This window comes from Anser anser (genome assembly GCF_964211835.1).
Source record: "Anser anser genome assembly, chromosome: 19".
NCBI lineage: Eukaryota > Metazoa > Chordata > Aves > Anseriformes > Anatidae > Anser > Anser anser.
The window spans coordinates 14935463-14959257 of NC_139740.1; the positions used below are offsets into that span (position 1 = coordinate 14935463).

At 61.2% G+C, this 23795-nt stretch overlaps 1 protein-coding gene across 13 annotated transcripts in view; it reads left to right on the forward strand.

The window, feature by feature from the left end:
• The window catches only part of RBFOX3 (RNA binding fox-1 homolog 3), a 174877-nt gene that overhangs the window by 78306 nt on the left and 72776 nt on the right, over nucleotides 1-23795 (forward strand). For 5 of the 13 annotated variants that reach the window (XM_083805124.1, XM_083805115.1, XM_083805125.1 and 2 more), the window contains one exon: nucleotides 7238-7486. The exons of the other annotated variants lie outside the window; for them this stretch is intronic. The gene's annotated coding sequence lies outside the window, so the exon portion shown is untranslated. Of the gene's footprint in view, nucleotides 1-7237; nucleotides 7487-23795 lie in introns of those variants that run through there. 13 annotated transcript variants of the gene reach the window in all.

Sequence of the window (23795 nt, forward strand, 5' to 3'; positions counted from 1 at the left end):
ATGCAGCTCTGCCAGTGCACGCCGTTCCAGAACAACAGCCCGCGCCCGGCCCCGAGCCCACCCCCGGGGCTGCCGGAGCGCCCGGCCCCACGCTGCCCACGTCGCCCCCAAGCCACGCTGCCCGCTCCTGCGAGGGGCGAGTGCCCGGCCACCGTGGCGCCCTGTGGGGTGGAGGTGGCCGGGTCAGGGGTGCACGGGCTCGGGCTTGCTCCTGCCGGAGGCGTGGGGCTGCGTGCCCCCAGCTGCCGTGGGGGCTGCCCCACTGCGCCGTGCTGCGCGGGAGCCGGCCCGCTGCGTTAGCTCTGCCTGGAGCAGGAGCACCCGGCGTTCCCTGCAGGGTGTTGTGGTGTGCTGGGCATGGGTCTGGGGGCTGTGCTGCTTGTTGGCAGGGGATTTGCAATCAGACACAAAAGCCAAACCCAAATGGCTGATTTTATTCCAGAGATTGTTTGCCTGGTGTCAAGCAACCTGGGGTGATTCACGCATCGCTGCTGTCAGGGCTGTGGCACCAGTGATGTCCCTGCCATCTGCTGTCACTGGAGAGCTGTGTGGCATCCCCAGCCTCAGTAAAGATGCTCAGTGCTTGTCTTGTCTTGGGGTACCCACAGATGTGTCTTCACTGCTAAAATGGGTTCTCTTTTCCAGCCAGCAATCCAACAGAGGCAAAGCCTGGCTTAGCTTCGCCTCTGGCTTAGCGAAGTGAAGCCAGCCCCCAAGTGGGAGCACGTGCTGCAGGTGGGGTTGTCACCCTGGTGGGGAAGCTCATCAGTGTCCCATGCGAACACGGATCCAGCCTGGCTGCAGGGACCGGGCACCCTGGGACAGACGCAGGCTCGCCTGTGCTGGTGCCGCTGAGCCTCTTCCCCAGCCAGCCTTCCTCCCTACTGCATTTATGCTTCCCTTGAGCCTCCCTTCACTGCCAGCCATCTTCCTCGTTGTTGCCACATGATGGCTTTGGGTTGCCAGCCGTGAGCGTCACACAGGGGTGCCGGTGCCTCGCATGAGGCTCGCGCTGACCGTGGGGCAGCACGACGGATCAAGGAGCGGCCACGTTGGTACTGAGCCCCACAGAGATGCTCCCTGTCGTCCTGAAATCCAAGCGAGCCCTCCCCGGGAGGAAAGCGCTCCTTAAAGGAAGGCTTGAAGACGAGCAATGGAGAAACATCTGAAAGGGGAGCCCTCGAGGCGCTTTTGTTCCAGCGAGTGGGAGTGCTAGATCCGCTTAGACATGAAAGGCTGCGCAGCTCCATCCCCAAAGTCACCAGCGAGACTGCGGCGAGGAGGAGGAGGACGGGGGTGCGTGGCTGCAGGGGGAGGTCATCCCGGGAACGCCTGTCACCGGGACTCCCCTCTCCTCCTCCCCTCCGAGCAAGGAAATTAGGTCACACTTGGAAGTCAGTTTCTTGGCTGTGGATTTAATTTGGCTTTTCCAGGCTAGTTATCATATAATAAATTCCAGGAGATTTATAGAAAACATGCCCAGGGAGGCTTAGCCAGTGTGTAACAAGATTTGTGCTATTTCTCGCTGTAGAGCAGCTCCAGCAAGCACAGCGCGCGCCTGGGGCTGCGGGCAGGGCTGACAGGGCCGGAGCTGTGGGGCTGGCACCCGCGGCTCCCCCAGGCCCAGGGGATCCCAGTGCTCGGGTGAGGGCTGCCAGGGCTGGGACGGGTCTGGCAGCTCTGGCGCAGAGCCCGACATCCCCAGGGCCCAGCCTCTAATGGCTCCCACAACGGGGCTGCGCAGGCTCACGCGGCCTCAGCCCTGCCAGCCTTGCGGCCCCGTAGCAAAAGCCTCCCCGGCCCCGAGGCACTGTGCTGCAACAAATGTCCTCGCCCCCAGCTCCCCAGCAGCAACAGGCTGCTGCCATAAATCATCCGGGAGCGGCTGCCTTCCTGTGACCGGTCGTCACTTGTCTTCTCGTGGCTGCCGGGAGCGGCGGTGACGGGCCTGTTGTGGCGGGGCCTGCTGGTGGCGATGTTGGTGGCTGTGGTGGTCGAGGCCTCCGGTAGCCCAGGGCTCGGTGCCACAGGAGCCGGCTCCCTGAGCAATAGGGAGAGGGCAGTGGGGACAAGGAGCTCCGGGGGGACATCCCCCCCAAGGGCACGGCCTTGTGGCCTCTCCTCCCTTGCCCGTGGGAGGCCGTGGGACAGCGAGCTGCTGTCTGTGGATCTGCGTGCCTGTGGGAGACAGGTTTGCCCGATGCCTCAGGAAAGGCCAAGAAGGAAAAAAGCACTCGGTTTTGCTGTGATTTCTGATATTTGCAGCACAATGGCAGCTAAGTGTCTGGGAGACAACCAGCAGCACAGAGGGCACTGCCAGCCACGCTCCCCATACCGTCTCTCGCTGCTAACGCCGCCCAATTAGTGTCTTATTAGTCACTCCGCGTGTTAAAGCATTAAGAACAATTAAGGGTGAGAAGAGTTTCCAGATGTAGCAGCAAGCGCTGGAGCCGGGAGCTGGCAGCTCCGCTGGCTGCTCCCATATGGAAACAATCTCGCGCGCAGCAGGGCTCGCTGCAGGATGGCGAGCTGGGCCCGGCGCTGTCACGGGGTCCGGGGGCTGCCCAGGAGCGGGGGGCGATGCCCACCCCTGCCACCAGCACCCCATGGCCAGGCTGCGCCTGGCTTCTGTGAGCTGGGGAGGGGATGCAGGGGCTCCGGGTTGACCTTACCGCTGCTGCTGGCCGTACCGCTGGGGTATCGGCACCTGGGCCGCGGGGTGCAGCGGTGGCACGCCGGGAGAGCTGGCCATGCGGGTCGGGATGTGCCTCTGAGCACCTGCTGAGCACGCTGGAAACGCTCCCCGTTATTAAGTTTGCAAATGAACTCAAGTCAAATATTTATTTATTGGCTGGGCTCGGTGTGAGTCAGAGTCCCTCCGCGCGGCGCCCAGCCGTCGCTGGCAGCCCCGTGCCGCGCAGTGCCTTTGCTGGCGGAGAAAGCAGGGCTGGAAACGCACGCGGCTGCGAGCAGCTACGAAAGTGCATCTGGGACACCGCGTGTGGGGGACAACTGCCTCGATAAAGATAGCTCTCTTGTTGTGACACTTCGAAGTACAGGAGAAGTAGCACAAGCAGAGACGAATGTGACTTCAGAGCCTGAGTGCAAGTGACTTCAGCTCCCCATAAATAGTCCCTGGCGCGGTGGTGGAGGGAGGGGGACTGGAGCAGGCACATCCCGGGGGCTGTCCTGCCCACGTGCTTGGTGCCCGCTGCACAAGGCAGGTCTCACCCCCTCCAGTGCTCCCCACCGGTGCCGGGACTGCTTGGAGGGGGGCCAAGGCAGAGCCTCGGTGGCCGCCCACGAGCCCGGCTGCTGCTGTGCCCGCACGGCGCTGGGGCAGGGGCTGCGCGGTGCTGGTGGGCACCGGTCCCTGTGCCACTTGTTGGGCGCGCTCCCCCTCGCTCGCCTGCTGCCTGGCCAGCGATCCGCAGCCAGATTGTTGGCTTGGGTAAATGTATTTTATCTTGGCAACCTTGCTGGTGTTTGCCTGCCTGGAGCATTCATATTTATAGCAGTGGCCTCCTGCCGCCCCTGCGTGCCAAGCCCCCTGCCCCACGGCCGGGTGCTCAGGGAGGTTTTCCCATCTCTGCTCCTAGAGGCTTTGGGTGCTGCCTCTCTGCTTCCTTCCATGCTGGTGGCTGTGAGCCCAGGGAGGCTGCCCCAGGCAGGTGCTGCTGGCCCAGGGTCCTGGCTGTGGCCTCGCAGGGGCAGGGGTCCTGGGCTGGGGGTGCTGTGCCCCCTGCCTCGCTGCATCTGGGGCTGGGCGAGCACCATGAGGTGAGGGCACGGAGCTGGCGAGAAGGGGAGGGAGGTGGCCTTTGGTTGTTGGAATAATTCCTCTCCCGCTGTCTCTGGGGTGAGGCGAGCGGTGCTTGGACAGATGGTGTTTTTGAGTGACCTTGGAGCTCGGAGTGGTTCCCTCGGATGCTGAGTAATGGTCGGAGCCACGGGAAGCGAGCAGCGGTGTTGCAACCTGCTCGCGCCAGTGGGAGCTTGTCAGGAAGCCAGAGCTGGGGAGGGATGTGGGGTGAACCAGGGATGGAGCCAAGGCCCAGCACGGCGTCGTGGCTGTAAGGAAAGCAAACGTGTCCCGCGACCCCTGCTCCCTCGGCTGCGCGAGGAGCGCGGTGCTGCGTCTGGTGGGGCTGGCCTGACGCTTCCTGACAGCTCCTACAGCCCCCGTCTGCGTTTCCTTCACCTCGCAGCAGGATCTCCCCCCTCCCTCTCACCTCTCTTCTTAGCGAAAAGCCTGTGCTTGCTCCAAAAGCCCCAACAGGGGCCTCCGCAGCTGCGGGATTTGGTTCAGGGAAGCCCCGTGGCTTAGCCATGGCAGGTGCTTTGTGCAATACAACGTGTCCTGCAGGTAAGATCAGGAACTCTAATTCTAGGAGAAAATTCAGCGCATCCCCGGGGGGCTGTGATGCAGGGATCGCCCCACTCCATTCGCTTGTTCTCGTGCTTCTGTTTCAACTTTGTTTCCAAGTTTGTGATCCAAATTTGTGCCTCTGCTTCTCAGGCCCTAGGATTGCCTCCTTCTGTCAGCGCCCGGTGCCTGCGGGTGGCTCCGAGCTCCGATGCCCCCGGTCCAGCGCCGAGGGCTCTTTCGGAGCCTGCAGGCGGCCACGCGCGGGAGCTGGGCAGCGCTTCCCAGGCAGCTGCCCAGGGCTGTTGGGAGGAGCCTGCCTGCGGCGTTGTGACAGTGTGGGCATCTCCGCGCCTGGAACGAAATCTGATAAACTGCATTGGAGCTATTTTTATTCTTGTCTGTTCCTGAGCTCTCTGGGGATGCAGAGTATCTCATGTTCCTGTAGCATGGACCACGAGGAGCGGCGGGGCTGAAGCAAGTCTCAGGTGGACCTGGATGGTTCACCGCGGGGTTACGTGCGGAGCGATGCGAGCTGGGGGGCAGCCGCCCCTGCTCCCAGGGGCTGCGTGGGGCTGGCAGCTCCGGGTAGGCAGCTTCAGACTCGGAGTCATGGGAAACTGCAGAGGGGAGCTGAAGAGGACTGGCAGGAGGCGTGCAGCAATCAGACTGCAGAGGCAGCGGCCTGGGCTGTGGGGCCTGAAGCTGCCTGGGACATTGCTCGCCTCGGGCACGAGGGTGCCGGGCTGAGCGCAGAGCCTGTCGTGGGCTGCGCCCCTGCCCGAAGGTCTTGCACTCCCGCACGGGGCCAGCGAGCCCTGGTGGTGGGAGACGTGCTGGTGCCACCCCACGCAGCGCGGCAGCGGCGCTTTGGGGAAGCCGACCTCCGGCACGAGGTGATGGGGCGGTGTGCTGCTGGCAGGGACCCTGCCTCTGAGAGATGTCTGAGGTCCCCAGGGCAGAGCGAGCCGTCACGTCAGCACGTGCCTGCTGCATTGCCGCGTGGCTGGGCGAGCAGGGAGCAGTGCTCAGAAGGACGCTGAGCTCTGCGGCACCTGCGCAGGGGGCAGGAGTCGTCCTCCCCAAGGGGCCGTGTCCCAGGAGAGCTGCCCATGGAGCCTCGGTGGCCGTGCTCACAGCGGTCTGTGCTTGGGGAGCCCTCGGCTCACTTGGCGAGGTGGGAGGAAGCGCCTGGCCCTCGGGACCCTTGCCCTCGCTCTTGGGTGCTGCTGGGGTGGGGACAAGCGCTCGGATGTGGCCATCACCCGCAGCCGCTGGTGCCAGCCCGGGTGCAGCATCTGAGCAGCTCCGGTTACTTAACATGCAGCAAGTGTTGTACTCAGAGAAATTTAGACGTAATTTTTTTGTGCTTGCATGTAAATGTGGGTAGGTGCTGTCCTGATTGATGGCAATTAGCATTTTCTAACGGTAACAGATGTTCAGATTGCCAGGAGGCTGGTACCTAACGCCCACACTGCCATCTGTTCCACTGGGCACTGCCTGGGGAAGCGGTACCAGCGCTGCAGACCTGTGAGTCCTTGGTGGGGTGTATTTAACAGTATTGTACGAGATTCTTATTTTTTTTTTCTAGGGGAAAATAATAATAATAATAAAGACGTTTTCAGGTTTATAAATAGTTCATTCTGTTTATTATGGGATGGAGACTTTCCATCTGATTAGCAGCCTGGATTTCTGCACAGAGTTAGGGAAGCAATCTGGACAGGACACAGAGCAGGAGAGCGTGGCCCAGGGATTTCGAGGGGCTCTGCTGCGGCGTCGCTGGCGGATGGGAGGACGGGAGGAGCTCCGCCGGTGCTGCTGCTCTCTGGGAAGGCTCCTCAGGCTCTGGACCCTGTGCAGAGCGGGGACCAGTGGAGGGGTCCTGTGCCCCAGCGCAGGAAGGAGCAGGACCTCGCAGCAATGCTCGTGTTGGTGCCCAGCTTGGTGCTGGGCCGCCTGATGCAGCTCCCGTGCGCTGTCCTCCGTGCCCGCAGCAGCTGAGGGGTGCCTGGCTCGCACCTCGGCGCTGCTCCTGCTGCTAGCTTGTGCTCGGCCCTGGGGTTTGTTCGGCCTCTCTCCGAAACATCGAGCAGTCTCAAGAGACAGGGATGGTGACAGGAGGCCCAGAAGACCTCGCCTGGGGGAAAGCAGCAGCCCTGCTGCTGTAGCACGGGCACGGCAGGTCACTGCCGTGGGAGGGAAAGGGCCGAGCTGCTCCCCTGGGGGCCATCGCGTGTCATCTCCAGCAACAGAAGCGTTGAAATGCCTGAGCACCATTTTAGATCGGTTAAAAGCCATCTTTAGGGAAGAGGAGCAGAGCGTGAGCCTGGCCCCTGCTGCCCCGGCCACGATCCCACCAAGCGCTCCAGTTGCAGGGGACGGTCCCAGTGCTCCCAGCAGGGTCAGTACCTGTCCCAGTGCTCCCTCTCCCTGCACAGAAACCTTCTGCTTCCCCACCTGCGTGTTCCCGCAGCCGTCTGCGCCCGTCGGTACTTGTGCCGGCGTGGTGGTCGAGCTCCCGCAGCCCCGCGCCCGCCCGGTGCCTGCTCCCAGCGCGCTGGCGGTGAGCGCGGCCGTGCTCCGGCGGGGCTCAGCAGGACGGCGCCGTCTGGCCGCTCCCCGGGGGCTGCTCCCGGCCCCTTCCCCGCTCCCCGTCCATCTGGCCCCGTCTTTGCGGTCGCCCCGTGGCGTGGCTCGGGCCCCAGCAGGGCATCGCGCAGTGGTGTGAGCGCTGCCTGCTTTCTCCTGGAAATATCTTTCCCAAGCAACCTAGAAACACACTTGCTTTTTTCGCAGATGCAGGAGATGGTGACTCATAGTCAGCTTGTAACTGAGTAATATACCTAGATGTTTCTCTGTGTGTTTTTCCAGGTTAGAGCAGAAATTCTTGCGTAGTCCTTATGTACAGCATTTTGAACTTTGTGCTCTTCAGTCGCTCCGGTCCTCGAGGTCTGCCGGCGCCCCCGGGCTGAGCCCCCTCCTCCTGCTCTGGAATCGCCTCCAGCCACCCTCAGCCGGGCGCTCGGTGCCGCCGGTGTCCCCGCGGGCCCCACGGCCCGGCCGCTCGCGGTCCCTTGTCTGAAGGAAGGTACCAGCTTGCTCTGGCATCACCTGCCTTTGGTAAGGCGACGTTAAATCTGCTTTTCATTTATTTCCCCCTTGTTGTTCTCTCAGCTTCTGCTCTACGTGTTGTTGAGGTCTCAGAGGTCTGTGTGCTCTTTCCCTTCCCCGTGCTCCTTTCCCCTTGCCGCCCCACCGCTGCTTCCAGTTCCGCCGCCCATTGCCACCCGACTGCCTGCCGGAAAGCCGTGGTGGGGCTGTGAGTTGGGCCGGATCTCTCGGGCTTCTGGGATGGAGATTTCCTCCTTCCTCTGATTTAAACTCCTTGGACACTTTGAGTTTTGCTCCTGCTTTGGAGACTGTGGTTTTCATTTCTGTTCCTTCGTGCTGTAAAGCAGCCTGCAGATGAAAGCGTGTTAATCACCATCCCTTCTGAAAGCTGAAGCTAATTGTTCAGTCAGTTTTCAGGCAACATCTAGGTTGGTTTTATCTCTACTCATCCATGCTGTGTAGCAGCCTCACTTTTTTTCTGTATTATCTTTTTATTTACATACCTAATGAACCTTTCACTATTTCGCTGCAGCGTCTCGTTCAGCCTCCTTGGTAATTCTTTCTCTGTCCCTGTGCTTTCTCACACACAAGGTTTTCTCTGCTGATATTTCCTCCCCCCGTTCCTCGCAGGCTCTCCCCCTGTGGCTCAGATCCTGTTGGCTTGGTTATTTATCCGCTTAGTTCTGGGTCTGTTCTCCACGAGCTTTCTTCTTCTTGCTGAGGACTTTATTTACTCCTCCTGCATTAAATAAAACTCTGCTGTCCTTACAGCTGGAGACGGTGGCCCCTAAGGTCCTCTTGTCTTTACTCCTGGAGCTAGCCCTAGCTTACAGATATATTTTTGTTTACTATTGTGTTATTTGGGCTGAAGCAACACACGACCATTTGAGCCAAGGTTGTTTTCTGCAGCCATTCCTCCTGCACTGGGCTCATGCCAGGCCCTTGGTGTGGTAGGAGGACTGTCTGTGGAAGCCCCACATCATCACTGGAAATGTCAGGCTGCCAGAAACGTGTAGACGATGCCCTTTATTGTAAGTTGCAAACTACAGTAAAGGTATGAAAAGATTGCTGCTGGAAGTCATGCTACCCATCAGGGGAGAGACTAAAAGACAAATGGATGCAAAACGCTGAAAGTCTCAGAGATGCGGTTTGCAAAATGTTACCGTGTCATTTCTCTTTCCTCTCCAAGCGCCGATCGAGTTGCAGGGGCAGGCAGAACAGACCAGGCCGGGGGAGGTGGCCCCTCCAGAGCCCTGTTTACTCGTCCAGGGGAGGCTTCCTTGGGTGGGCTCGGAGGCACCCCGCTAACGCACGCGCAGGTGCTGAATGCAAGACGCCAGCAGCGAGACCGTGACGGAGGTCCCGCAGTAAGTGAAAGAGTCTGTGAATTCCTAGAGGACCGGTCAGCTTGGAAGGCCACGGGGCACGTGCCCGGTCCAGGCCCCAGGGCAGCGCCCTGCCCGCCCAGCGCCGCTTCCTGAGCCGAAGGGCGCCGGGAGGGATCCCACACTGCTGCGGCTGCGCGAGAGGTTGGGTCGTCTCATCTCCCTGTAGCTCCGCTGCTGCCGGGTGTGGTGAAACATTTAGCCCTTTGCCCCAAGGAAAACGGAAATCTGTTTTTTTTTTTCCCTTTTTTTTCCATTTTTTTCCATTTTGCCCATGATGGGACAGCCCCGGGTAGCTTGGCAGCACGGTGCCGCGGCAGCACCCATGCGCAGGGCTGGGCACCCTGCGGGGACAGGGATGGGGACAGGGACGGGGACGGCTCCCCGCAGGGCACTGCTGACGCCTGCTCCCCACTACCCTGTGCTGGGCGCTGTTCCCCGTTGCCCTTCCTCGGCCTCTCTCCCACCAGGAGCACGTCCCAGTGCTTCCCGTGACCCTGCTGGTCACCCTGCCCCTGCGCGCTTTGTGCAGCACCATGCTGTGCGTGTTGTTCGCTATGGGAGGCGGTGGTCACTGGCCCCCCGGGCTGCACGAGGAGCATCCCCCCGCGGGGCTGTGCCACCTGCCCAGTGCCTGCGGCGCTCGCGGCGCTGGCGATGCCGAGGTTCCCGTGCGGGTGTGCAGCAGTGCCGGTTGCTCTCACGCTGGTGGGCTCAAGGGGGACGTGCCAGCGTCACCGAGTGTCTGTGGAGCCGACCCCACGTGCGGGGGCTATGGCAGGACATCAGTAGCTGACCTGCAGCTACACCGCGGAGAGGAGCCCGGTCCTGGCCCCGCTCTGCGGCCACCGTGTCACCAGGCTTGGTCTTGTAGCACTTTGACTGGCACAAAGTTGTTTCCATGACACATGATTAGCTCTTCCCTGGGCATCATTAACATTTCTCTAAAAAGACTCTGGCGTTTTGCCAGCTGCTTTGTAAGCTGCTTCAGAGGAGAGGAAATAATCTTGTCTCCTTGGCAAACTGGGCCAGGGGATGGAAGTTTTCGGCTGCAGCTCGGTGTTTGGGGAGGGAGACCTTCACAGGCACCGCCGCGCTCCCCAGGCGCTGCAAGGTGGATTTCCCAGCGCACGGCCATTACCCAGCAATACAGCGGCTGCTGGCAGCAAGAGGGGTGGTGATTAAATGACAAAAGGTGAATTATATAGAAAGTGCTTTCCTCCTCTCCGGAGAGCTCCCACGCTTTCTCTGAGGTTTGATTCGGAGGCATTTCTGTATTTTTTTTTCCCTCCCCCCCCACCAATTTTCCTTTTAAAAACATGAGTCAATTGTAGCATGCACAAAAGGGGAATACTGGGAGCCTCGGCTGGATGCTGCGTGCCGTGGAGCTGTGTTGAAATACATCCTGCACGGCCCAGCCCTGGCCCCGGCCCCTCTGCTGTGCCCGCAGCCACCCCCTGCGGCAGCACCAGCCCGGCCTGCGGCCCCCCGGCACGGGCTGTGCCAGGAGCCTGGAGCAGGAGCTGCCCCCATGGGGGTCCCAGAGCCCCCGAGGTGGCCGGGCAGGGGGCTCCCACACCATGTGGGGGGCACAGCGCCCACCCCCAGCGCTCTGCTTGTGTCCCTTGGGGTCTGGCACTCGCTGGGCTGCTCCGGCTCGGGAAGGCTGAGCATCCTCCAGGTCAATGTCGTGGGCTTTCTGCCCGAAATGCCCAGCTGGGGACAGCCTCTGCAGAAGGAGCTGAAGCCCTCAGCCTCGCCAGACCCTGGGGACCCTCAGCCCCTTTGGTTGCCTTTGGGGAGGCTCCGGGCACTGGTCTGGTGGCAGCATCAGTCTGCCCTGAGGTGCGGCGGTACCCGCTGCTTTACAGGACAGCTGTACAGACGTAACCCCGGGCAGCTGGGGTGTCCTCCCCTGCTGGAGCCTCCCCACCGCCCGTCTTCCAGCACCCACCTTGCCCCAGGGCCCAGGCTCTGCTCCCGGAGCTCCCTGCCCACGCAGCCCACGGCTCTCCCCATGGCCAGGCTGCTGTCCCCACGGGCTGGCCGCTGTCCCCACGGGCTGGCCGCTGTCCCCATGGGCTGGCCGCTCTCCTGGCCGTGCCCCGTGGGGCACCGAGGAGCCTCCGATCATCCTCCAAGCACTGCGCCAGGCTGCAGCCGGCACGCTTTTTTTCTGCATCCGCATCCAGTATTCATGGCAGCGGGAGCCTCACCCAGGGAAAGGTGACCCCCGTTACTGATTACTTTTTAAATTCTGGCAGAGCTGGAATCTGGCCCAGTAATTTCCCCCCCTTGGAGGCAGAGCTGCGTGCTGGGAGGGGAGGAGAAGAGGCTGAGGGCAGGGAAATAAATCAGGTGATGAATTGTCTCGGGGCCAGGCTGGCAAGCTCTGTCAGCTGTGATCTCGAGGCGCTTTTCCTGCTGCATCTGCCTGGCAGGGCCAGTGCACGGCGAGCAGGAGCAGGCGAGGCCCCGAGGAGCCCGGGGCTCCCGCGGTCACATCCAGCAACTGTGCAGGCTGCAGGGCGTCAGTGCGAGGTCAGAGCTGTGGGATTTGACTTGCTCCTGTTGCACGTGCTCGTGTCAGGTTTGGGACGCGGCAGTGTCCTTGAGCAGCGGCTGCCACACCGCACCAGGGGGTTAGGAAGTCCCCAAAAAGCCCAGAAGCAGCCGGACCGAGCAGGTGAGGCTTGGCCACTGCTCTGCTGCAGCACAGGGAAGCCTGGGGCCACTTCTCTCCCCATTAAACTCAGTGTGCTGGTACGTGTTCCTCTCCCCTCTTCTTCTCCTTTGGAAATCAGGTCTGTTTTGCTGCCTCGCCGTTCATTCCCCTCGGTTGCTTCTCAAATTCATAAAGGAAAACTTCCCCAAGTGTTCGCATAGGTGTCACCAGCCAAACAGCTTGTGCTGCTCTAATAAAATGGCTCCGTAGCAGAGGGTTTGATCTATTTTTAAAGCAAGCTCAGTGCTGTCTCTAACCGCCCTCCCACCAGCAGGCTAAACTCAGCCTGAAGGCTCCGGGGAGCACGGTGCCGGCGCGGGGGGCGCGCGCCCAGAGCCAGCTCCTCGTGTGGCCGTGGCCGTGGCCGGAGTGGCCGCTGCAGCAGCTGCTGGGGCCGGGGATGCTCCCACGTGTGTCAGGAGCAGAGAGCAGCCGGGGGCTTCCTGCGCCTTTTTGTCAGGGAGAGGAGCTCTCCGAGTGACTTTCATTCCTCCGAGCAGTGAATGTGCTGTATAAATTAACATAAGGAAACTTAGCTCCGCTTGGAAGTTTGGTATTTTCTCCTCGTTTGATGCCCTGTTATTAAAACTCAATTTTCTACGAATAACGTCCTTTAAATAGAATTCGTCTTCCAGCAATGACTCATATCAAAGAAGCAGCTCCTCGCAGGAGCAGGCAGCACTGGGGCAGGTCTGGCACTCGCAGCCTCGGGAATCCCCACATCAGCTCCCGGTGCTTCGCCGTGCCCGAGGAAGCTGCCCCGGGTGCCTCTCCTGCCTGCCCCACTGCCTCTGCCTGCTTTTTTGCCCCAGCTGTTGCAAAATCCCGTGCACAGAGTCTCGGTTCGGGGAGCCAGTGCACGGTCTCTGTGCCCAGAGCACGCAGTGCTGCTACCCCTGCCCGAAGGGAGCAGGAAAGCCACGGGGAGCCGCAGCAGCGCTCGGTTAACGGGCAGCGTGGTTGTGCCTGACCTTGCTGAGCAGTGGCAGGGTAATCTGGCAGCGGGACGTGGGGGCACGCTAACTTATGGCTTTTATCCTTCCGCCACATCTGTGTCTTTGTTCTGCCTGGCTCCGATTATTTGGCTGCTCTTGTTCTCATATTTGCACTCACCTCCCTAACTATTTTGGTGGGCAGATGTGGCTCCCGTCCTTCCAGGAGACGTGATGCTGGGCTGCTTGTTCCACAGGCAGATGTAGATGTGCAGCAGAAGGGACAACTATTGCAGAGCCAACCTGCGATCGTTGGCAGCTTGCAGCAGAGGGAGGCTGGGGAGGCTGGAGGGAGCCCAGCTGGGGCGGCGGGGCCGGATTCTGCCTGTCCTTGTGGGGCTGGAGCCGGCGGCGCCGCGCACGAGGCTGCCGGGTGTTTCTGAGTGCCAAACGTTTGGCTTGGCCTGCTGGGGAGATGATCTCTGGCCCCCTCTGTTAGATGGATGAAGCTTCCCAGTTTTTCATTTCCCAAAGGGAAGGAAAAAAAAAAAAAACCCTCTAAATGCCACAGTGAAGAAATGCAGGAGAACAGCCTTGCAACTGCTCTGCTCAGCCAGGAGCAGCGCGCGGGGCTGAGCGAGGCAGCGTGCCCGGCCCTGGCTGCTCCGCGTCTGCCAGCACAGCAGCAATTTATGGGCTGTTAGCGGTGGTGCCAAGGGTGTCGGGGGTCCCTGGCCTGGCGTGGCCTCAGCAGAAAGGCGGCAGCGGGCAGGTGGATGCGGCAGGAGCTGGCAGCAGGAGCACACCGGTGTTGGGGCTCCCGGCCCGCGGTGAGAGCAGCTCTGCGGTGTGGAAAGGAGGAGGAGAGCTTGGAAGGAAGCAGGGACGGGGAAATGTGGGGAGAGGCAGCGAGTGGGGAGTTTTGAAGCGGGGAGATGGGGGGGGAGAAAGACAGGGGCAATCCACTCGTGGTGGAAGGTGCCAGCCCAGCGAGGTGAACACTGACCTGGCATCATGCACGTCCTGCGGATCTTAACCCACACCGCTGCCTGCCCGCGGTCTGCACGCTGCCGGGACGTGGGGCTGAGCAAATGCTCCCGGATGGAGCCTGCGTTGCGTTCATCCTGCCCTTGCTTTGGTGCTGCACAGGGCAGGGGCATGCAGGGGGACGCAATACCTGCCCTCGTGAGGCTCGTCTCAGCCCTGCGTGCAGTTTCACAGTGCAAGCGGTAAATCTGAGCTGTAGCTAATTAGCAGGGTAGCCTGCAGGCTGCTTAGTCACCATTTGCACTCGCTTTATCTCGCCGTTTCTGTAAAAGCCTCTCTCCGTGCGGGAAGGGGAAGCTCTCGGGCTGGCTGGGCCATCCCCGGGCTGCGGCGTGCGCCACGGCTGCGGCGCTGCTCGGCCGTCCTTCGGCCCTGGGGCTGCCGGTGCCGCGCCAGCGCCCCGGGCACTGCTTCTGGCACAGCACCAGGGGCACCTGCAGGGGAGACCCCGTGGCTGCGTCTGACCCAAAATGTGGCTTCTTGCTGCCGAGGACGGGCTCAGGCCTCCCCGTGTGCGCGCCTGGAGAGCCCCGGCTGGCGCGGGCTGCAGGCGGCTGTTACCCGGCGGGTGCAGGCAGGAAGGCAGCAGACGAGCGCTGGAGTTAATTGGCGAAGTTGTGGGTGGAAGGAGCAAGTGACAGGGTGCTCTGGGGCATAATTGAGCGCTCGAGCGGAGCGTGGGAGTGGGGAGCGGAGGTCAGGTGCTTTGCCAAGTGGGACGGAGCGCTTCGGCAGAGCTGTGTGGAGGGAGCCCAGGGCTGGGAGGGGGGCGAGAGGCGTCAGGGACAGAAATAGGGCCGGGGGTTGTGCCGGGTGGGGAGGGGGCACAGCCCTTACTGGGGCGGAGGACTGGTCCAGCAGGCAGCGAGGCAGGATGGACGGGGCCGGGTTGTCCGAAGCCACGTGTCCGATGAGTGCTGCAGCGTGGCTACACACGGGTGCTCCTCACCAGGGAGGAAGAAGAGGGCACGAGAGCGTCTCCCGACACCGGCAGGTTCAGGCTGGGGCAGTTCTGAGTTGTGAGCTCCCGCAAAAATCAGCTCTCTCCCACCTCCTGCCCTCCTCCCTGGGAAGCCGCTCGCTGTGGTTCAAAGTTTCCCCGCCAGGATTATTATTCTTTCTGGCCTGGCATCTGTTAAAGTGACAGCAGCCTGGAAAAGTGAAGGCATTGGAACAAATTTCTCATAAAAAGTAGCTAAGTTGATGAAACCATTACAGTGCCTGCATCCTGCACTCAATCATCGTGACACGCCGGGGGAGAGGTGCGCACGCACTGCTGGATGCCGAGCTTCCCTGCGGGCGCGGGGGGCCAGCCGGCATCACCGCTGCTCCTCGCCCCCGGGCGCGCCCCATCCCGTCCATCCCATCCACCCCGTCCCCGCTGCCGGCCCCAGAGCCACCACGTAACCTCGTGTGGGGCTCAGCCCAGCGCAGCGGCAGCGTTTAAGCACAGGGTCCTGCTGGCAGCCCCGCGTCCGCAGCAGTAGCAGCAGGGAGGTGATGGAGACGCGTGGGGCTCCTGCTCCAGCGCCCACGAGCCCTGCACCCCCCTGGCGCTGCCCCCGACGAGGGGTGGGCGCAGGGAGGAGGCAGGGACCGCGGCTGGTCGGCGATCCCCGATCCCAGCAGGGCCCAGCAGAGGGGAAGCAGCGGGCAGCAGCCCTGGGGGGGGGACAGGGGCTGTGCTGGGCCCTCGGCCCTCGGGCACTGCTGTTCGTGCCTGGAGCTGGGGCTGGGGGGAGGCTGGGCAAGCAGGGAAGAGAAAGTGGGGCTAAGTGCTGGGTTTCCAGAGTGTTACCTGCTTTTATTAAAAATCAATGATGCACTTGAGCGCTTCCACTTTGTCTCCCTGACAGCAAGGCCTCTGCATCAGCCGGGACGCGGGATGAGGCGCTGCTCGCAGCGCTTGTTATCAGGCTCTTCCCTCGCTGCTCACCCCCTCCTGTAACCCAGCCAGCTCATCTCGAGCCCATCAGAACCGAGATTTACAGCCGGGCTCTGCCGATTGCTTGTGTCACCCTTCTCTTGGTTTTATTCCTATGATCTATCATGCCCAGCTCCTGCTGCGCAGCCACGGGGACACTTCATCAGGCAAACTTCTGCCTCGCCGTCCCCCATTTCTACAGCGGGAAGCGTGCTGTGGTGTTAGGATAACAGCGGGGCAGTGCCGAGGTGTGACCCCGACCTGGGAGAATTCAGCTTCCCAGCCCCCAGGTGTGTTTTTGCACCCTGTGCTGCTCAGGTGCAGCGCACGCAGGCTTTGGGCCATGAAACGAGCAGTGGAGGCGTTTGGCTTCATCCAAGCCCCCTGTTGGTGCTCACAGCGGTCGTTGCACGCCTGCTGCGGGAAGGGCCCCACCGCCGGGAAGGGTCCCACCGCTGGGAAGGGTCCCACTGCTGGGAAGGGTCCCACCGCCCCCCACGGGGCCAATATTGGCCGTGCGGGTGGTGTCGAGCTGCGGGGCAGCCTGACGGTCGCCAGACGCACGCCGGTGCCCTGCCTTTGAGCACCAGTGGTACGCTTCTGATGTCCAGGAGGTCTGTCCATGTCCAGCCAGGCTCCCCTGGTACTTTAAATTGTGCAAGTGCTTTTTGCTGCAGATGTCCTGCTCTGGGGACCATGAAGAGCCTCCAGAAACGGTAGCTTATCTCCAGACCAGGTCCCAGAAATTTTTTTAATCCTATTTCCACCCCCACACACTGCTTCACGCTGGGCTTGAAATGGTCACCCATGTTAAGTGCTGCTTCCTGGGCTGGGTATCTAGCTGCAGAGGAGGCAGTGGGATATGGAAGGAAAACCCTTTTTCCTGGAGGCGTTGAGCTATTCCTTACCCTGACCTACATGTCAGTTTAATGCTCTGGCAAGTCCCAAGACTTGCATGTGAAGTCGCCCAGGGGAAGATGGTATTTCAGGAACACGGAAGCTTCTCAGCAGTGGTAAAGCACATGAGCTTTCCCTGGCAGGAGCCTCCTTATGCTAGGAGCCGCCGTGCACCCCGCCTCCCCTCCGGTGCCAGCAGAAGGGTTGGGGTGCAGAAGGCACCGGCAGCGGGCAGAGCCCCCAGCGCTGCTGGCTGGGGGCACGGGGGGGGGCACGAGCCTGCCGGTGGTGCCCCCACCACGCAGCTCTTGGTGCTCAGAGTCTGAGATATTCCCAGCCTCGTCACGGGGGCTGCGGCAGAGGCTTTGTGCAGGCTGCGGAGACGGACGTGGCGCTTTCCATGCCGGGTGAGTGCCGGCACAGCTGCCAGGTCCCCCCCGGGGCAGGGGCTCAGCAGCCGGCGCTTACCGAGGGGAGTTCCACTCCCCTCCGCCTCTGCTGTCCTCTACCCCTGGACGTTAAAGTAATTATTTTAATGAAGAGCTCTCCGTTCCCCCAGGTGCCCCCGGGCTGAGCCCTGTTCGCAGGCTCTGAATCGTCTCCGCAAGTGCCCGGGCACGGAGCAGCTCGGGCAAGCGGGGGCAAGGGGAGACGCCGAGCCCGCTCCCGTGAGCCCTGGGCTGGGAGCTTGCCAAGGCCGCCTGCTCCTCCTGCAGGCACCGGGGGAAGAGCTCGGGCTGGGACCTGCCGAGGCGCTGAGGGGCTGAGCCAGTTCCAAGGTTGGTCTCGGGGCGCAGGGGTCACCCAGCTTTCCCGCAGGATGGCCTTCGCTCCATCCCACGCGTCTGCGTGTGCCTGGAGGGGGAGATGCCGAGCTGCATCCCCCTCCTTCCCTCTGGGGAACGCATCGATAAATGGCTGCACGCAGCACGTGGCCCCGTGTGTCGCAGCTGGCGGGGCTCGGGGGGGGCAGAGGTGCCTGGGTGCTGCTGACCCCGGACACGGGGGGGGGACAGAGGGGACGCGGGCGAGAGGTGGCCCTGCCTCTGCTGGCGGAGTCATCATGGGGACACGGGGCCTAATGAAGCTAGATTGCAGGGCTTTACCCTGACAGGCCACTTTGAAAAATGCGGTGATTTCGTTCTGTTTCTTTTATTTATCTTTATTCTGCTGCGGCAGCTGCGGGTGGGGAGCGCGGAGCAGCCCCAGCCCCGCCACACGGTGGGAACCGCTCCGGGGGCTCGGTGCCACGGGGCGACAGCTGGCAGCCCCCCCAAACCACGGCTTCCCTCGTCCACAGGGGGCTTTCTCCTTCATTGGGCACACCTGCAGGCGGTTGTGGCAGCGAGGGCTTGGGGAGGGGACTGGCACTGCTGCTATAAGAGGCCTGCCAAGGGCAGCAGTGGGTTTTTGCTGCCTGCGGGAGGTCTGCTCGGGGGCTCAGCTCATCCTCTGGAGGTGCAGCAGCGCTGAGAAGCAATGGAAAAGGTTGGTGGGGTCACGGGGGGGAATTTCATGCTTGTTTTAATCTCTCAGTGATTTGGGGTGTGTTTTTTTTTCCCCTGCCTTGTGTCTTGGTTTACCTGGCTGTTAAACATTGATCAGGTTTGGTGTTCTGCGGACCGAGTGTGTGGTTTGTGTTTGCTGCCGGGTGACCTGCTGAGGCAGGACCTGGCCCCTGGTTTCTCTTCCTGCATTGCTCCCTGTGTTGGTCTGGGAGCAGGCGTCCTCCTTCGCTCCTGTCTGGGTGGCTGAGCCCCCTCCCTGCTTCCTCCCACCTCCCTGGGGTCCCCTCTGTCCCCCCCAGCTGGGACCAGGGGCCGCTGCCCCAGCACAGCCCTGGGGTGCGTGCCCCAGGGGGGAGCTGCTGGGGGCTTGTCCTGCCTGGAGCCTTTGTTACTGGTGCTACCAAAAGTTGCTGCGTTCCTCTGTTGTTCCCCTACACCTGTGCGTTCCCTCGTTGATGATTTAGAGCTGGAAGTCTGTGCGCTGACATGGGAAGAGGTTCCCAAGATAAAATAATCTCTGCCAGCAGCTGAAGCGACAGAAGCCCCATTAACAGCAGCATATGCCTGAAAACACACACATACTGAGAGGGAGGAAGATGCAGGATGGGGGGAGTGAGCGAGAGCAGCAGCCCACAGGAAGGGGGGGGGGAAATAGCTGGTAATTACTCTGCTGCCATTGGGACGCTCCTTGCTAATTTACAGCATTAGTGGAATCGGGATGTGATTCTTCCTCCTGAGCCCGGGCAGGGCTGTCCCCTGGTGCAGGCAGCCGTAATTATCCACATTTAACTGAGGGCTTGTAAAATCTATTTGTCTAGCAGAATGTGAGCATAATTGCTGTGAATTAAATAAGGATGCAGTTGTGGCTGGAGCAGGACCTCGCGTGATTGAGCGCGCAGAAAGTTGTGTCCCCCGGCTGCTCCCCGGCGCCCCGTGCCAGCAGGGAGCTGCCGTGGCCTTGGTTCGTCCCCGGAGCTGCGGAGGGTCCCTGGGGTTTGTGTGCACCGCCGTGTCCCAGTGGAGGGCCGGCCGGAGGGGATTTGCTGACCGGAGCTGGGCAACCTGTGAGTATTCCCTGCAGCCTGATGGGTTTCTCCTGGTCCTGGGGCTGGACGGTACTGCGGGATGGTTTTCCTTGATGAGCGTCTCCAGCAGGGTGTCCCCGAGTGCCGTTACTTGGGCTGGGTCACTGCTGGGGCTCTGCCTGCCCCTGAGCTGCGAGTGCCCCCCTGGCAGGGGGAGCGGGGCTGGGGGTGGCACCGGGGGCTGGCAGAGAGGCAGTGCCCCGTGGGCTCTGGGTGCTGTGCGGGCGGCCTGCCCTGGGTCTCCTCCGCTTCAGTTGTTGAGCCCCCCAAGGCAAGCTCCTGACTCCTTAAGGCATTTGCAGCTTCTGTCCTTCCTCCTTGTATTGCTTTCTGAGTGGCTGCTTCCTCCCCACCGTGGTGGCAATAGCAAAGCTGTGACTGGGATGTGCTGGGAGAGGAGGAAATGGTGCTGGGGTGGCGATTGCCTCACCCGTGCCCTTGGCCCTGGTACAGCTCGCCGGCTGCACAAAGGTGCTTGGGGTCCTTCCTATTCCGAAGCTGTGCTGGTGGGAGCAGGACCTGGGGGGTGAGCAGCGGCTCCTCACTGATGTTTTCTCCACCAGCACCCTGAGGCAGGATGCTGAAGTCTGTTTTCTGCATGGCTGTGGCTGAAGTCTGCTAATTGCTCCATTAACGTGCTTCCCGTAGCTGCGCGTGGAGCTGGCAGGGTGAGCAGGGATGTGTGCACGGGGGGAGCGCTGGCGTGGCGAGTGGCTGCCGTACCTCTGCACAGCGTGGTCAGGGTGCTGGGATCACCCCGGGTGTCCGGGCTGGGTGAACGCTGCTGAAATGGGGGCTGCGCGGAAAAGGGCTACGAAAATGGTTCCTGGTCTGGAAAATGTGCTTTGCTGTGAGAGATGTGACACAAGTGTGCCGAACTTCTCCTCCAAGAGAAGTTTAGGAGGTGACTTTGAGACGTAGGTACTTCTGGGCTGTGATCAAGAGATTTCTGCAAGTACAGAGCTCTCTGATTTAGCAGGGGAGACATAACAAGATCCAGGCGCTGAAAGCTCCAGCCAGACAAATTTTGACTAGAAACAAAGTACGTATTTTTATCAGGGAAGGTAATTAACCACTGGAGCAGCTTAAGCCTGTGGGGGATTCTACATCACTTGACATCTTCGGATCAAACCTGGATATCTGCCTAGCAGAGGCAGTGTAGCCCGAATGAGCAGGGGATTAGAGCGTGGCCGTCTTCGGCCAGCACTGCCTGGGTCTAACGGCCCTCGTAGCCATCAGCTGCGGGAAGTAATAATGCTCGGTGTTGATACTTGGGGCTAGGTTAAAATTTGGGTTACGGTAGAACAGATGGAGCACTAAAGCTCTTGAAAATGGGACTCAACAGAGCTTGTTATAGAGGAGGAATCTTGTTTTCTCTGGGGATTTCTGGAAGAAGGAGGCAGCCTGCTAAGATCTCCCTCAGAAGTCAGGTAAGAAGAAAGAGGAGCAGTGCTGTGGGCTGTCATGGGGATTTGGTTCTCAGAGCCCCCGAAAACCAGCTCCGGCAGAGGGTGGGCTCCTGGGGAGGTCTGGGGTTGTACCCTGGCCGCATGTGGGGTCTCGGGCCCCCAGTGCTGGGTCCGTGCTGCCCCGGGGGACGTGGAGCTGCGGCTGGCGGTGGCATCGCTCTGTCCTGCAGGTGACACTCTCTTTGTGGATCTTGGTGTGTTGTTGGCTTTTTTCAGTACAGCACATCGAGGCTTGTCGGTTTTGTCTTGGGATCCACACTAAATCGTCTTCCCCTCCTGCAAGGGCAGGTCTCTGCCGTGTTTGTGAGTGTTGTACGATGAGATGCTTTGGTTTCAGGAAAGTTTCCAGTAAGTTGTGCTCCCTGCATTGACAGACCCAGCTGCCTCCTGGGGGAGTGAAAATGGTTTGGGGCATCCTGCGCAAATCGCTGGTGGCTGTTGCTTGTGCTGGGTCCCCGTGGACAAACGGACAGCTGTCCGTCCCACAGCCCACCCCTTTTGGCATCCCCAGGGCAGGTGGGGGCCTGGCCCCGTGGAGCTGCAGGGCTGGAGGGCTGCCACCCCCCCCTGCGGAGCAAGGGGAAGCACGAGCAGCAGGAGAGCGGGCAGGACATCAGCTCAGCGTGCGCCGAGCTGGTTCCCCGTGCTGCCCATCTGCTCCTTCGCGGCAGCGTGGGGTTCGCACAGAGCCGGCGACCCGATGGCAGTGGGCTGGGGCCAGCCTGCTCGGGAGCCTTCTGCCTGGCACAGGCGCTGCTGCCAGACCTCCGCCGGCACCCGGCACCGTGCCGGTGTCCGACCGCCTCCCTGGTGGAGGAGCATCCTCTCCGATAACGAGGGCCACAAATAGCACCTGAGTCAGAGTCTGGATCGGGACCGTGTTTCTGGGCCTATATTTCTCCAGACGATTTTAAGTCTCTCTGCCGTTCAGAGACCCTGGATCAGAGGGGACCTCCCCTGTAGGTGAGGCAGGGACCGGGTGCGCCCCTTCTCAGCAGGGCAGCGTGCCCGCCGAGCCTGGCTGTGGTGCTCTCCCTGTGTCAGCAGGTGGAGGCGGCCGCAGCAGCTGCGCTGGTCTCGGTGCTCCTGAGCCCCGAGGGCCCTTCACGTGGGGGCAAACCTGGTCCCTGCCACGAGGAGCCTCTGTTGTGACGTGTCCGAGGGCTGCAGCGGGAGCGCTGCGGCACGTCTTGTTTTGGGCTGCCAGGACGAAGCACGGCTGCGCTGCTGCTCCTGCACGTCCTGGGGCAGCTCACGGGGGGGGCCACGGACACCCGGCCTCCCTGGCTGAGGGGGGGGGAAATGGGGGCTGTGGGGTGGGAAGGGTTAATGCAGAGATTTTTTTTTACCCTGTGGCGTAAACACTACAGAATGCATGTTTGCTGTCATTTGCATATTGAAATATATCCTAAAGGCCCTTCGTTCGGAAAGTTCTGTTTTTTACTCTATCTTCCTATAGAAGGGAGGAAATTATTCATAATTAAAAAGTAATAATAATGTGGAATGAAGGAGACCAGCTGTATAATACCCAGCACAAAAGGGGGAGCGTGGGGAATCTATTTTTAATGGTTTCCACAGCAACGGAGATTTTGTTTACAGTGATTTTCCTCCTGTGCTGCGAGGCTGTTCCCAATTTACATTTATAAGGAGCTCTTGCAGAGGAGGCCCAACGCTGGAGGGTGCTCTGGGCACTCGGGGAGGATGCCGAGGAGACGAGGGACACTGGATGGAGCTGTGGGGAGGACACCCAGTGCTCCTGGGATGGGGTGCGGCAAGTGGGACCCCCAGGTGCCAGGCCCGTGCCGTGCAGCCCCCCCTTGCCCCTCTCTGCTCAGCGCCGTGCCCTGGCCCGGGGCATCCCCGTGTGTCCCCAGGCTGGGGTGCAGCTCTGGCTGTGCTGTGGCTGGGTGCCAGCCTAAGGCTCTCAGATTTATGGGTGCCTTCAGGAACCGAGCTGTGGCCGTGCTGGCTGGTGCATGGACCGCGGTGCTGAGCTTGGGCACCCCCGTGGGGCTGCTTCTCTGAGCCTCAGAGGGTCTGCTGCCGGAGGCTGCAGGGTACAAATCCTGTGGCTGGGACGGGGCTGGGCGCAGAGCCCCAGGGGGCTGAGGGTGCTCAGCCCGAGCGGGGCCGTGCCCTGCCCTGCTGCACGAGGGCTCGTTGCGTACTGACGGGGTTGGGTGCTTCGAACAGAGCTGGTGGGCAGGACGGTGCCCTGCGTCGGGGGTCTGCGGTGCTGCGATGGAGCCACCCCGTGCCCAGCTGGGACCTGCAGCCGATGCTGCTCCTGGGCCACAAGCCCTGGAGGGGGACGTGTGTATCACTGCTGCAGCATAAATAATGGAGCAGAGATGCTGATTATTAGAGAGCTCTTTAATCTGGCAGGCACAAGCAGAACAGGATCCAGTAGCTGGAAATTGAAACTCGCCTGATAGGTACAGGTTCTTAACGAGGGCTAATAGACCAATGGAGCAATTTGCTGAGAGCTCATCGCATTCCTTGGCACGGGGTCTCTCCCTCGGAGGCTTCCCGAAGCAGACACGGAGCGGTGTGGCTGCAGGCGGTTCTGGTTGCTGCAGGAACTGCTCGGCTCCCCGGCACAGAGCGCAGGCTGAGGGAGCCTGGCTGCTGCCCCCTGGCCTGCAGAGCGTGCTGCTCCCCAGGCAGGATGCCTGTGGGTAAGGGTGCTTCTTTAGGTGTCCCCCCTTTCCCTGCAGGGTGATGTTGAGTAGCTCTAACCCTTCCCCAGGGGCTCCTGACGTCTGTCCCTGGGGATGCTAGCTCAGCTCTATTGCAAGATGCTGATGGATGTGGCAGCCCCAGGACCCTGGGCTGGGACTGGTCCCAGTTCTGCTTTCACCCTGCGTGAGCAGGGAAGGTGTCCCTTGGGAGCAGAGCCCTGCTTGCTCACCTGGGGGTGCCCTGAATGTCTGGGTGGGGTTTGCTTAGTGACAAATTATCTCTGTGGGTGGAAGGCATGGCTGGCTCCTACAAGGTGGCATCCCAAGCCCCCGGCAGGACCTGGAGCTGGAGCACATGGTGCCTCCGTGGCTGCTCGGGGCAGCTCAGGGGCAGCCTGGCCCCTTCGGGATGGTGCTGACCCTTCCCCGTGTACAGCTGGGTGGTGTGGAGCTGCTGCCCTGAGATCACTCCTTTTATGAACCAGTAAAAGAAGGTTTTTATCACCTGTTCTGGCTAATTTTCTGTGGTTCGTAATGGCTTTGGGAAGCAGGTAATTGCAGCGATCGCATTACATGTGTAGGCATTAAAGGGAATTGAGGGGACTGTTTGTTAATTAGCTGTACTTGTGTGGAACCTGAAACATATTAACCTTCATATAATCCCG